Genomic DNA, 13,978 nt, shown 5'->3' on the forward strand with positions numbered 1-13,978 from the left:
GCAAATTTGTCACAGCTGAATCTCCTATAGCTCTTCTGTCTCCATGTTGAAAGTAAAAGTCTATAATTGTTACTCAGATGCTTAGTTGATAAAATCTTGTTCTTCAGAAGTTCCTTGGAGTTGAGGATAATTTTCTTCCTCTCCAGTTGTGCATTTAGATATGGCCAATAAGACCAACATGCAATCTTCAGTGTCATTATAGGCTGAACAGTAGGTATTTGATGGGGAGGTGGTGGGCTTCATCTGCTGTTTATTAGTGTTCTGGTTGTTCTAGAAAAGACTACAGGTTCTCAGTTTCATCCCAGATGATCCTTCAATTGAGGTCAGGAACTTACCTAACACACTGAGGATTCACATTTTTCCCCAAGAAGAATAGTATTAAATCAGAGTAGTGAGCCCATTTCAGGAATATGATGTTGGATACTTCCTTGTATACAAAGTGATGTGGCCAGGAGTAAAGCAAGCTGCAGAATGGTGACACTACCTTGCTTAACCTCAGGCTGGAGAGGGACTAAGTCCATTGACCATCTATCATCTAGAATCTTAGCCTGTTTGCTATGGTGCAGCAGATATAGAATAAACACAAATCTGCAACTAGAGCCAAATTTGGGAAAGCTTCTTCACAGTCCCATTCAACTGATAAGAGCCAGATGCCTTTGCAAGGTCAAGTAAAACCACATATGGTGCTTAGTGCTACGGGGTTTGATGGGGAAAATATTTTACTGTCCTTATGTACCCAATGGGCAACCAAACTAAATGGAATTTCAAGCTGTTGTTCATTTTTTAAATGTTATTGACATCCCAAGTATAAAATTTGCAAACATCTCCCCCCTTAGTTATTGGTCATCTGCTGGATTGCCAATTTACACATATCAGTGGCTCAATATTGGTAATTGAATTCAATTGGCAATTGGCTTCAAGGGTCAAAAGGTCACATTCCTCAGAACAGCTTAATTTTGATGTTTGCATCAGCTATTTTTGGATCCATGATTCTGCCTTCCAGTGACATATTTGATTAAACATCACTCTGATGAGTTCACAGGTCTGAAAGCATTATCTGTCACATTATAACTGCCTATTTTATAAAATAATTAAAGCTGGTGTCAGTCAGCAAGAAATAACTTAGAATTTACCTAAAGCTCTTTTGCTTCCACTTTGTCTATAATTGTTTAATTTGCTGAATGCTGAAGCTTTTAGCATTATGTTTCATTTTTCAAAACAAAAGTAATGTGAGGTTACTTACAATGTTGTTTGTAAAAACCTGAGAGGAAACATTGTTCTTAAACTCATTAGCCTTTTGAAGTTACCTTCCTGTGGTGCAATCTTCCGTGATTTGACAACCTTTTGTTCTTAACCTTGCTTTGCATCTCCTTGGAGACACCATCTTTGCCCATCTACAACAACCTATTAATTTTAAGCATTTCAATTCCATATAATCACACAATCATCTCCTCTGTGGTAATAAAACATCTCTATTTTACAAATCTCATCTTGTAATTTTACTCTGTCATGCAAGGCAGAATCCCAGCACCTCGTTATCAAAACATATACTGTGTGGAGATTATGAACACACATTCCAACTAAGATCTTACATGGGTTCAGTATTACATCTGACAGAAACCAACATGGAAATAGACAACTTGCTTTAGAAATTGCTAGTTTATTAATTTTCAATATTGGTTGCACCAACTTCATTACTGTCTTCAATTTCCAGATGAACATCTTATGCTCCAAATCTCTCTGCTCTTTCACATACACCAGTAGCTCTACCCCATATTACATCACATTATTTTTTACCTAAATAAATTACCTCATTTTTATTAAACTTTACTGTTGTTCTGGTTGTTTTTAAAATTACATCAATAGCAGCCTCTCTTGGTTTACTTTATACAACTGCAATCATTTCCAAACTTGAACACAACCAACACGTTGCAGTCCTGTATAGAAGTTACTGATCTCAACAATTCTTTCACTATGTTACATTGTAAAATAACATTTTAAAACTGGGAACAATATTACCAAGGTGATTCTAGTGGGCCCTAACCAAAACTTTATATCACAAAAATATATCTTATTTTAATCAATTATTTTACAAATAGATCTTCTGCACCCACTTGTATGGCGATCACATCACTATAATAACTGTGTTCCTTCGAGAGATACAAATTAGAAGGTCCAAATCATTCTTCCTTCAGTACATTACATGGCTTAAACACGTACATTTCAGATATAATAATTCAGTTACATAATGTATCTAACAGCACTTACAAGTAACAAGCCCTTTCTCTTAACCATCATCTGTAATCCTGACTCTGGCACAAGTCTGGATATCTGCATTCCCTTTACACCTTATATATAGATCATTAAAAAGTAATAAGCAGCAGAAATCCAATCCCCCCTCCCCCAAAAGGTGCAATATACCAGTTGGGAGGAATGTGGTTTCCAGGCATAGCTAATTCTTCTTCAATTACTTCCCACCTGCGAGCACTTAGTCAGTTCCAAGTCCATCAAAGCAGATTGTTATTAGAAATGAGGCTTTTATTTTGTGAAGCCTCCTAAGACATGTTCCTTCATATTTCTGAAAATCTAGATGGATAATAGCCACTGGTTTCACCTGGTCTTTTTTTTAAAAACGATGCAATGACATGAGTAAGCCTTTTTGAAGACTTGTTGGGTATCCTTATTACATTCTTATCTTTTCAACTATTATTCCCAAACAATCCAAACACTATTGAAGTATATGAACTTAAACAAAATTATCAAAACTTCCAATAATATTCATTACTGAGAAAACTGGTGTGAATGGTAAACAAAGTGAAATTCTGAGAATTCCACATACAACACACATCTGAGATGCTGACATGTGAATAAAACACAAATATGGTTAAGTTGAATAAAAAACTCTGAGAGAAGGCAAGAAGTGGGTGGTGTGAGTGTGGAACAAGATGCCAGAGGAAGTGGAGGATGCAGGTTAGATTGCAACGTTTAAGAGCAAATTGGATAAGTGCATGGATGGGAGGGGTATAAAGAGCTATGGTCCAGATGTGGGTTGATGGGACTAGGTAGAATAACAGTTCAGCATGGACTAGGTGGGTTGGTGGGCTGAAGGGCCTGTTTCTAAGCTGTAGTACTAAATATCTAAATTAGTTATGCTTTCAGATCATCGGGGTTAATGCTGATGAGAAGCAAATTGAAGTAGAGTGGCAGTGAGGAGACAGTTAAAAAAAAATCAATGTCACTCTACCATTTTAGAAATAGACCTTTTAATGGTTTTTTTTATACCTAAAAGGAAAATATTACATACAGAAGTTATAAATAACAATTATAAATTTACAAAGGCAACAGGAGTGAATCTGCAGATGCTGGAAATAAATAAAAGCACAAAATGCTGTCTGGCCTGCTGAGTTCTGCCAGCATTTTGTGTTTTTATAAATTTACAAAATTTGCTGGAAACACTCAACTGAGCAAGCAGTATCTATGAAGAGAGAAACAGAACTAATATTTCAGTCCTGATGAAGGGTCTCAGCCCGAAATGTCGACAGTGCTTCTCCCAAAAGATGCTGCCTGGACTGTTGTGTTCCATCAGCATTTTGTGTGTTGTTGTTTGAATTTCCAGCATCTGCAGAATTCCTCATGTTTGCTCTAATATTTCAGGTTGAAGACTCTCTATCAGAACTAGAAAAGTGTGAAAGCAAGTTGGTTTAAGGGTGCAGGACAAATAGATAGGATGAAATGGATATCTCTGACACTATACGGTCAAGGTTACCCAGGTGATCTTACACATTAACTAGTCATTCTAGTCAACAGATTAATTAGGGCAATGTAAAAGGTTGCCCATGAGGAACTCCCATGAGCCCACACTGCACCTGTTTTGACCCTCTCCCTTATGAATGAATGTACTGATTGTGCTTTCTACACTCACACAGAACTTGAAAATCATAATTTTTGCTGACAATATCCATCAGCCCTCATTTACACATTTCATCTCTTACTATTCTCTTCCCTTTCTTTTTTGGATTTGACTGTCTCACCTTCTATTGGCAAATTTAAAATTACATGTCTACAGACTCCCATATTTATAAAGACTATTCTTGCTCCCACCCTGCTCTCTGTAAGGACTCCATTCATTCATATCTGCTCTGATGTCAAGACTTTCTACATGGATACCACTTTTCCTTAACTGTGGCTTCTCTTCTACCTTGCTTGACAAAGCATTCAATCATATCTCTTTATCCCATGCCCCTACTTTCGCCCTTCAACTCCAGGGTAGAACAAGGATAGGATTCCTTTGGTTTTCACCTTTCACCACACCAGCCTTTACAATCAACAAATTATTCTTCACAGCTTCCACTGTTTTTATAGAGATTCTACCAACCGACTCATTTTCCTCTCTCCTCCTCCTGTCATTATTCTGAGGGGATCAGTCCCTTTTGAATTCCTGGTCCACTCTGGCTCCACCAACCACTTATCTCTTCAGAACATTTTCCATGGAGATTCAACATCTGCCCTTGTACCTCAATCTGTCTCACCACTCAGGGATGCAAGTAATCCTTCAAAATGAAGCAGCAATTTACTGGAACTACTTCTAATCTAGTATATTGAATTTAGTTCTCACAATGGTATCTCCTCTACATTGCAAAAACCAAATGGGTGACCATTGTGAAGAACTCTTCAGTTCTGTCCAATTATCTGTCACTCAATTCCCCACCCTTTTCCCACTCTGGTGGATGTGTGTGTGGCCTTCAATACTGCTGCAATAAAGAAAGTAAACTTGAAAAACAGCACCTTATCTTCCATCTAAGCACAGTACAGCCTTCTGGACTAATAATCAAATCAACAATTTCAGATCTCTCTTGTTCAGGTTAAATCAGAATAGGCCAGTTCTATTGCAAGGTTATCCATCTGTAATATTCACTCAGTTTTTCTCTCTCCATAGTCACTGACTGATCTGCTAAGTATTTCCAACTCTTTTGGTTTCAGATTTATAAAAAAAAAACCCTGGCCTTAAGCCTAGGTAAAAGATTCCTTTATCCCTTCCATCCCCTCCCAGAATCTCTGCAATTTAACATAGAACATAAAAATCTACAGCACATTACAGGCCCTTCAGCCCACAAAGTTGTGCCGACCATGTAACCTACACTAGAAACTGCCTAGAATTTCTCTAATGCATCGCCCGCTATTTTTCTCCATGTGCTTATCTAAGAGTCTTGTAAAAGACCCCATTGTATCTGCCTCTACCACCATTGCTGGCAGTGTATTCCATGCACCCACCATTCTCTGTGTGAAAAACTGACATCCCCCTTGTACCACTTCCAAGCTCCTTAAAACGATACCCCTCGTGTTAGCCATTTCAGCCCTGGGGAGAAAAAAAGACTCTGGCTGTCCACACGATCAATGCCCCTCATCATTTTATACACCTCTGTCAGGTCACCCTTCATCCTCTGTCGCTTCAAGGAGAAAAGGCCACGTTCACTCAACCTATTCTCATAAGGCATGCTCTCTAATCCAGGCAGCATCCTTGTAAATCTCCTCAGCACTCTCTCAATAGTATCCACATCCTTCCTGTAGTGAGGTGACCAAAACTGAACATAGTACTCCAAGTGGGGCCTAACTAAAGTCTTATATAGCTGCAACATTACCTCACGACAATTGAACTCAATCCCATGGTTGCACACCATACACCTTCTTATCAACACCACCAACCTGCACAGCAGCTTTGGGTGTCCTATGGACACGGACCACAACATTTCATTGATCCTCCACACTGCCAAGAGCCTTACCATTAATATTACATTCTGTCTTCAAATTTGACCTACCAAAATGAACCACTTCACACTTATCTGGCTTGAACTCTATCTGCCACTTCTCAGCCCAGCTCTGCATCCTATCGATGTCCTGCTGTAACCTCTGACAGCCCTCCAGACTATCCGCAACACCCAAATTTTGTGTCATCAGCAAACTTACTAACCCACCCTTCTACTTCCTCATCCAGGTCATTTATAAAAATCACAGAGGGGTCGCAGAACAGATCCCTGTGGAACACCACTGATCATCAGCCTCCATGCAGAATACCAAGCATCCACAACCACTTACCCATGTGCAAGCCAATTCTGGATCCACAAAGCAAGGTCTGCTTGGATCCCCTGCCTCCTTACCTTCTCGCATGGGGAACCTTACTGAAATCCATATATACTACATTCACTGCTCTACCTTCATCAATGTGTTTTGTTAACATCCTCAAATTCAATCAGGTTCATGAGGCACAACCTGCCCTTGACAAAGCCATGCTGACTATACCTAATCAGAATATATCTCTTCAAATGCCCATAAATTCTGCCTCTCAGGATCTTCTCCTCCTACCTGATGGTATTAAAATCAATTTCTCAAACTTTTGACAATTCCCCCAACCCCCACTTATCCATTTCCCATCCCATTTACCCTCTCTCACCTTATCTCCTTGCCCACACATTGCCTCCCTTTGGTGCTCCTTTCCCCTTTTTTCTTTCTTCAAATGCCTTCTGTGTCTTTTACCACCACTTCCCAGCTCTTTACTTCATCCCTCCCCCTCCAGATCTCACCTATCACCCAGTGGTTCTCTCTCCTCTCCCTCACCTTTTAAATCTACTCCTCAGGTTTTTTCTCCAGTCCTGCTGAAAGGTTTCAGCCCGAAATGTCAACTGCGCTCTTTACATAGATGCTGAGTTCTTCCAGCATTTTGTGTGTGTTGCCCACAATTGTCAAGGTCCTTTTCACTGGGAATACTGAAGCAAAGTATTCGTCAAGTACCTCCACTACCTCCTCCAGCTCCATGCACATTTCTAGTGTTGCTTCTTTATGGTCCTATCCTCACACAGCTCAGCCTCTTGCTCTTCACATAGTGGTAGAGTGCCTTGGGGATATCCTCAATCCTGCTCGCCAAGCCTTCTCTTGGCCCCTTCTAGCTCTTCTAATTTCAGTCGAGCTCCTTCCTGGCACCCTTGGAATTTTCTAGAACAGTACTTAGTTTCTTGAACTTTTTGTAAGCTTTTCTTTTCTTCTTAACTAGATTTTCTATATCTTTTGTACACTATGGCTCATTTACCCTACCATCCTTTCCCTGCATCAATGGAACATGCTTATGCAGAACGCCCATGCAAATGTTCCCTGAACTATTTGCCACATTTCTGCTGCACATTTCCCTGAGAAAATCTGCTCTAATTTATGTTCCCAAGTTCCTGCCTAATAGCATCATAGTTCCCCCACCCCAATTAAATGATTTCCCAAATTGTCTGCTCCTATCCCTCTCCAATGCTATGATAAATGAGATAGAGTTGTGATCACTGCCTCCAAAATGCTCTCCCGCCGAGAGATCTGACACTTGACCAGGATCATTTCCCAATACCAGTTCAAGTACAGCCTCTCATCTAATTGTCTTATTTACAAACATATTGCATCAGGAAACCTTCCTAAACATGCTCAACAAAGTCCACCCCATATAAACCCCTTGCTCTAAGGAGATGCCAGTCAATATTATGAAAGTTAAAATCACCCATCACAACAACCCTATTATTATTGCACCGTTCCAGAATCTGCCTCCCTATCTGCTCCTTGATGTCTCTGTTACTATTCTGGTGGGGGGGGGAGGTCTATAAAAACACCCAGTACAGTCATTGACCCCTTCCTGTTTCTGATTGCCAACCACGACTCAGTAGACTATCATTCCATGTCTTCCTCCTTTTCTGCAGCCATGATACAATCCTTGATTAGCAGTGCCACCTCCCCCCTATCTCTTTGCCTCCCTCCCTGTTCCTTTTGAAACATCTAAAGCCTGGCACACTCTGCAGCCATTCCAGCCCCTGAGACATCCAAGTCTCTGTAATGGTCATAACATCAAAGTTCCACATTTTGATCCACATTCTTAGTATATCCACCTTGCTCATGATATTCCTTGAATTAAAATCGACACATCTGAAACCATCTGGCTGAGTGTTTCTTTGCTCTATCATTTGCCTATCCTTTCTCACAAGCTGTCACTACTTGTGCGCCAACCCCCGCCACATCCTCTGCCTCTTCTCTTCAGTTCCCATTTAGTTTAGCAAATCTAGTTTAAACTCTCCCCAAGAGCATTAGCAAACCTCCCTCCCTGGCTACTGGTTCCTCTCCAGTTCAGGTGCAACCCATCCCACTTTTACAGGTCACCCCTTCCCCAGAAAAGGTTCCAATGATATAAGAACTTAAAACCCTGCCCTCTGCACCATCTCCTCAGCCACTTGTTCATCTGTGCTATCTTCCTGTTCTGACCATCCCTAGCTCATGGCACCAGGAGTAATCCAGAGATTACCACCTTGGAGGTCCAGCTCTTCAGCCTCCTTCCTAACTCCCTAAACTTACTACACAGGACCTCTACCCCTCTCCTGCCTATGTCGTTGGTACCAACATGTATCACACCCTCCCCTTCAAGAATATTATGCAACTGCTCAGAGACATTCTGCACCCGAGCACCCAGGAGGCAACATATTATCCTGGCATCTCTTTTGCTGCCACAGAATCTTCTATCTGTCCCCCTAACTGTCAAGCCCCCTATGAATATTGCTCTGCCTGATTTCACCCTACCCTTCTAAGGCTCAGAGCTAATCACAGTGCTATGGTCTGGCTGCTGCTGGTTGCCCAGGTAGGTCATCCCCCTCAGCTGTATCCAAAGGGGTATACCTGTTGCTGAGGGGAATGGTCAATAGGGGACCCTGCAATGACTTCCTTCTTCCCTTACCTCTCTCGGTGTTCACGCATCTAATTCCTGAATTCTGCACTCTAGGTCTAACCACCTGCTTAAAAGTTACATCTCTCAATTGCTCTGCCTCCAGGGTGATCCCAAATTCATCCAACTCCAGATCCTTAATGTGGTCTTTCATGAGATGAAGTTGTCTGCAATTCCCGCAGGCGTAGTCATCAGGGAGACCATCAAGTTCCATGAGTTCCCATATCCTACTGGAGGTGTATTCCACTGCCATATCTGCCATCCTGCCTGCACTGTACAATGGGCAACGAAGGCCAGATTTTCTAACCTGTGTCCTTGGCTTCAGCCTCTTCTCATCAAAGCATGATGCGCCTACTCTCACCACTGGCCTACTCGCAACAATAGCTGCCCCACTTGCCCCTTCTGTACTTTTATTTAATTCGCAGTGTTCTCCTGATGCTGATCGGGCCTCCGGAATGTCTGAATGCCCGCGAAGCTCTCCTTTTATACAAGCTTGGCCGACCTGCAAGTAACCATTTTGATGTGCTCTGTTCCCGATGCTAATTAGGCTTCCAGAAGGTCTGAATGCCCATAAAGCTCTCCTTTTATACAAGTTTTGCCAACTTGCAAGTAACCTCTTCAAAGTGCTCTGCTCCCAATGCTGATTGGGTTTCCGAAATAAATCTCACTTCTCAATTTCTGACAAAGTTTGACCCTGAAATGTTAACTCTGTTTCTCCTTTCATGGATGCTGCCCAACCTGCTGAGCTTTTTCCAGCATTTTCTAGTTATTAGTCATAAAAAGTACAGCACAGATAAGGCCCTTCAGCCCCTCTAGTCCATGCTGAGCCATTTAAACTACCTCATCCCATAGACTTGCACAGGAACCATTGATGTACCGATCTAAACTTCTCTTAAACAATGAAATTGAGCTTGCATGCATTATTTGTGCTAGCAGCTGGTTCCACATTCTCACAACCCCGAGTGAAGAAGTTTCCCCTCATGCTTTCCTTAAAATGTTCGGCTTTCAAACCTTAACTGATGACCTCTAGTTGTAGTCCCACCCAACCTCAGTGTAAAAAGCCTGCTTGCACTGACCCTATCTATATCCCTCATAACTTAGTATTCCTCTATCAAATCTCCCCGTGATTCTATATGTTCCAAGGAATAAAGTCCTAACTTATTCAATACTTCCTCATAACTCAGGTCCTCTAGTCCTGGCAGCATCTTTGTAAATTTTCTCTGTACTCTTTCAACCTTATTTATACCTTTCTTGTAGGTAGGTGACCAAACTGCACACAAAACACCAATTTAGGCCTTGCCCATGTTGTATACAACTTCAACATAACATCCCATCACCTGTACTCAATAGAACCGTAGAACATTACAGCACAGAAACAGGCCTTTTGGCCCTTCTTGGCTGTGCCAAACAATTTTTCTGCCTAGTCCCAATGACCTGCACCTGGACCATATCCCTCTCATCCAAGTACCTGTCCAAGTTTTTCTTAAATGTTAAAAGTGAGCCTATATTCACCACTTCAACTGGCAGCTCATTCCACACTCCCACCACTCTCTGTGTGAAGAAGCTCCCCCTAATGTTCCCTTTAAACTTTTCCCTTTTCACCCTTAACCCATGTCCTCTGGTTGTTTCCTCCCCTAGCCTCAGTGGAAAAAGCCTGCTTGCATTCACTCTATCTATACCCATCATAACCTAATACACCTCTATCAAATCTCCTCTCATTCTTCTACAGTCCAGGGAATAAAGTCCTAACCTATTCAACCTTTCTCTGTAACTCAGTTTCTCAAGTCTCAGCAACATCCTTGTAAACCTTCAACCTTGTAAACCATCCTTGTACTCTTTCAACCTTATTAATATCCTTCCTGTAATTAGGTGACCAAACCTGCACACAATACTCCAAATTCAGCCTCACCAATGTTTTATACAACCTCACCAACTCTTATACTCAATACTTTGATTTATAAAGGCCAATGTGCCAAAAGCTCTCTACGACCCTATCTACCTGTGACACCACTTTTAGGGAATTATGTATCTGTACTCCCAGATCCCTCTGTTCTACTGCACTCCTCAGTGTCCTACCATTTACTTTGCTTGTCCTACCTTGGTTTGTCCTTCCAAAGTGCAATACCTCACACCTGTCTGTATTAATCTCCATCTGCCATTTGTCAGCCAATTTTTCCAGCTGGTCCAAATCCCTTTGCAAACTTTGAAAGCCTTCCTCACAGTCCACTACACCTCCAATCTTTGTATCATCAGCAAATTTGCTGATCCAATTGACCACATTATCATCCAGATCATTGATATAGATGACAAATAACAATGGACCCAGCACTGATCCCTGTGGCACACCACTAGTCACAGCCAATGTCTAATCCAATTTACTACCTCATCATGTATACCTAGCGACTAAATCTTCTTAACTAACCTCCCATGTGGGACCTTAAGGCCTTACTGAAGTCCATGTAGACAACATCCACTGCCTTTCCTTCATCCAATTTCCTGGTAAACTCCTCAAAAAGCTCTAATAGATTGGTTAAACATGACCTACCATGCACAAAGCAATGTTGACTCTCCCTAATAAGTCCCCATCTATCCAAATACGTAGATCCTATCTCTTAGTACTCCTTCCAATAATTTACCTACTACTGACATCAAACTTACGGGCCTATAATTTCTCAGATTACTTTTAGAGCCTTTTTTAAACAACGGAACAACATAAGCTGTCCTCCAATCCTCCGACACCTCACCCATGGATACTGACATTTTAAATACATCTGCCAGGGCCCCTGCAATTTCAACACTAGTCTCCTTCAAGGTTCGAGAGAATACTCTGTCAGGTCCTGGGAATTTATCTGCTCTGACTTGCCTCAAGACAGCAAGCACCTCCTCCTCTTTAATCTGTACAGGTTCCATGACCTCACTACTTGTTTGCCATAGACTCCATGCCAGTTTCCTTAGTAAATACAGATGCAAAAAACCCATTTAAGATCTCCCCCAGTTCTTTTGGTTCCATACATAGCCGACCACTCTGATCTTCAAGAGGACCAATTTTATCCCTTACTATCCTTTTGCTCTTAATATACCTGTAGAAGCTCTTAGGATTATCCTTCACCTTGATTGCCAAAGCAACCTCATGTCTTCTTTTAGCCCTCCTGATTTCTTAAGTATTTTCTTGCACTTTTTATACTCAAGCACCTTATTTGCTCCCTGTTGCCTATACCTGTCATACATCTCTCTCTTCATCATCATCAGTTCCAATATCCCTTGAGAACCAAGGTTCCTTATTCTTATTCACTTTTCCTTTAATCCTGACAGGAATATACATAGTCTGCACTCTCAAAATTTCTCCTTTGAGGGCCTCCCACTTACCAATCACATCTTTGCAAGATGTCCCAATCCACACTTTTTAGATCCTTTCTCATTTCTTCAAATTTGGCCTTTTTCCAGTTTAGAACCTCAACCTGAGGACCAGATCTATCTTTATCCATGACCAAGTTGAAACTAATGGCTTTATGATCACTAGACCCAAAGTGTTCCCCTACACACACTTCTGTCATTTGTCCTAACTCGTTTCCTAATAGGAGATCTAATATTGCATCCTCTCTAGTCGGTACCTCTATATATTGACTTAGAAAACTTTCCTGAACACGTTTTATAAACTCTAACCAATCTAGACCTTTAACAATATGGGAGTCCCCATCAATATGTGGAAAATAAAAATCCCCTACTATCATAACTTTGTTTCCAGCAGTTGTCTGCTATTTCACTGCAGATTTGCTCATCCAATTCTCGCTGACTATTGGGTGGTCTATAATACAACCCCATTAATGTGGTCATACCTTTCCTGTTTCTCAGCTCCACTCATATGGCCTCGGTCGACAAACCCTCTAATCTGTCCTGCCTGAGCACTGCTGTAACATTTTCCCTGACTAGTGATGCCACACCCCCACCCTTCATCCCTCTGCCTCTATCACTTCTGAAACATCGGAACCTTGGAACATTAAGCTGCCAGTCCTGCCCCTCCTGCAGCCAAGTTTCACTAATGGCTATAATGTCATAATTCCATGAGTCAAACCACACCTTCAGTTCATATGCCTTCCCCACAATACTCCTCACATTGAAATAGACACACCTCATAAGATTATTACCACCACACACAACCCTTCTATTTCTGACTTTGCATGAACTTTTAACATCATTTATTTTCACCCCTGCTCCACTATCTGCTTTGGTACTCTGGTTCCCAACCCCCTGCAAATCTAGTTTAAACCCTCCCCAATAGCACTAGCAAACTTCCCTGCAAGGATATTGATCCCCTGTAGTTCAGGTATAACCCGTCTCTCTTGTACAGGCCCCACCTGCTCCAGAAGAGGTCCCAATGATCTAAAAATCTGAAACCCTGCCCCCTACACCAGTTTCTCAGCCAGGTGTTCATCTTCCAGAGCATCCTACACTTACCCTCACTGGCATGCAGCACAGGTAGCAATCCTGAGAGTACTACCCCTGAGGTCCTGCTTTTTAACTTCCTACCAAGCTCTCTATACTCATTCTTTAGGACCTCCTCATACTTTCTTCCTACGTCATTGGTCCCAATGTGTACCATGACATCTGGCTGTTCACCCTCCCATTTCAGAATGCTGTGCACGCAATCAGAGACATCCCTGACCCTGGCACCCAGGAGGCAACAAACCGTCTGGGAGTCTCTGTCATGAGCACAGAATCTGTCTGTACCTCTATCGAGTCCCCATCACTACTGCTCTCCTCTTCTTCCTCCCTCCCTTCTGCACTGCAGAACCACACTCAGTACCATAAATCCGGCTGCCGCAGCTTGTCCCAGGTAAGTCAGCCCCCCCAGCAGCATCTAAATCGGTATACTTGTTGTTGAGGGAAATGGCCACAGGGGAACCCTGCTCTGCCTGCCCTTTCCCCTTCCCTTGCCTGAAGGTAACCCAATTACCTGTACCCTTCTCCTTTGGTGTAGCTACCTCCCTGAAACTGTTATCTATAAACTCCTCATTCTCCCTAATGATCTGGAGGTCATCCACCTGCTGCTCCAGTCCCCTAACATGGTTTGTTGGGAGCTGCAGCTGGATGCACTTCTTGCAGGTGTCATTGTCAGGGAGACCTCCGGTCTCCCTGACTTCCCACATCCTGCAAGAGGAGCATTCCAACATCCTACCTGGCATTCTCTAAACTTATGAGCTAAAAAAAGAAATTGAATGAGGAAAAAAAAACACAACTTACCGG

This window comes from Hypanus sabinus, chromosome 10 (genome assembly GCF_030144855.1).
Source record: "Hypanus sabinus isolate sHypSab1 chromosome 10, sHypSab1.hap1, whole genome shotgun sequence".
NCBI lineage: Eukaryota > Metazoa > Chordata > Chondrichthyes > Myliobatiformes > Dasyatidae > Hypanus > Hypanus sabinus.